Genomic DNA, 1,845 nt, shown 5'->3' on the forward strand with positions numbered 1-1,845 from the left:
GCACTTCTTCGTGGTCCACGCTCGAGGAGGACCTCAGCGTGGGCCGCGAGGTTGATGATAAAAAAAAAAACAATAGATTGATTTTGGAAGCTATGGAAAAGGATTAAATTTTTTTTTTCTAAAATGTGGTTCAAGAGATGCATACAAAAAATTGAAAAGAAAAATACCTTTTCTTACGGAAGGGAGTCTGACGGCTTGGGTTCTTGACTCCAGCAGATTTTTAGGTTCATCCAGGGATAAACTATGTAATTATGTTATTTTAATATGGGCATTTTTGTCAAAAATATAGTTCTCCGAAAAAGCTGAAACAGCTTCCTCCCAAAAGCTGTTTTCAGCTTCCCGCAAAAGCTGAAACAGCTTTTTGAAAAATTTACCAAACACAGTTTTTCATCTAAAAGTACTTTTGGAGGGCCAGAAAGTGCTTTCTGGCCCTCCAAAAGCTCCCCCAAACAGGGCCTAAAAAGAGTATTATGAACCTTAAAATCGGCCAAACAGAGGCCGATCCTTCTCTATTAGTCAAAAGCTATGTATCCAACGCTTTAAAAAACCACAAAAAAAAGATTTTAAGAAGTTGTTTTAATGAAATATCTCGATTGCCGACTAAGTCGTCCAAGTTGACCGGCTTTGGATTTCTCGCCCTCAAGCCTAAATTTAATTGGGCATAGTTTCCATAATCACGACGCAGCCTGTACTAATATAAGCTTCAGCATGTCCTGGATATCTCATCCACAGACATGACACCTAAAATACTAAAATATTAGCCAATGAGTGACAAAAATAAAGTTAATTGTTGTTTTGTGTATTTGTAAATTTCTATGGTTATGAAGTCAATAATAAGGTGACAAAAAGTATCATGAGCATCTAGAATTTCTTGTTGACGTATTATATTATATCGATCGATACCTTGAAATATATTAGTTAGCATTGACCCAAAGAATTGTCCTTTAGAAGAAAAAAAAAAAGGAAGAGAGGGGAAGGATCCAGCTGTTTTATTAATATGGACAAGTTTGGTACCTTGGGCACAACTCTTTGGCTTTCATCTTGGCCGATGAAGTAGCAATATTTTAAACTTTCATATTTTTATATTTTCATTTTTTTCGATTGATAAGTGATAAAATATTATCTCTTATTATTGATTTACATAAGTTAACATACTAAGCTTATTGGATGGTGTCACACTAATTAATATGATGGCTAGGATTTTTGTAGTCTCTTGTATGGTCTAAAATTGTCCCTAAAGTTTGAAATATATATATAGATTATCTCATTTATGTGTATTTCAATATCTCCATAGATTAAATACAGAACAACGGATTTGCTAATCATGTTAGAACTTAAAAATTCTCTAGCATACCATCTCCATAGGTATTACAAACTAAGTATGGCTTTAACTCGATTGTTAATGGTTCTCCAAAGTAAACGATATTAGAATTTGGGGCTCAAAAACCAATTAATGGTGCAATAACAGACAAAATTTACCAAAAAAAAGTTATATTAGTGATGCGTAACTTTTAAATTACTTTGGTGGGTGAAAATTTGTATCATATTAGATACAAGCAGGGAGCCAACTAGCCCACACATGGATACTATTGAGCAAAGAAAGCTATGGGCCGGCCAACCTCTTGTGGTAAAGAGAATAGAAAACTTCTCACAAAGATTTCTTATGGGACATTAAAATGAAAATATATTTTGAAAATACATAAAAATCATGAGAGAGATGGAAAATGGAGCTAAAATACGAACAATCATATTTATGAAGTATAGAATGTCCCATCATTATTGTATCACCTGATATATTGGTATCTTAGTTGTCTACATATTTCAGTGATGTTAAAAATTCTCCAA

The sequence above is a fragment of the Phoenix dactylifera genome, unplaced genomic scaffold, assembly GCF_009389715.1.
Source record: "Phoenix dactylifera cultivar Barhee BC4 unplaced genomic scaffold, palm_55x_up_171113_PBpolish2nd_filt_p 000007F, whole genome shotgun sequence".
Classification (NCBI taxonomy): Eukaryota; Viridiplantae; Streptophyta; class Magnoliopsida; order Arecales; family Arecaceae; genus Phoenix; species Phoenix dactylifera.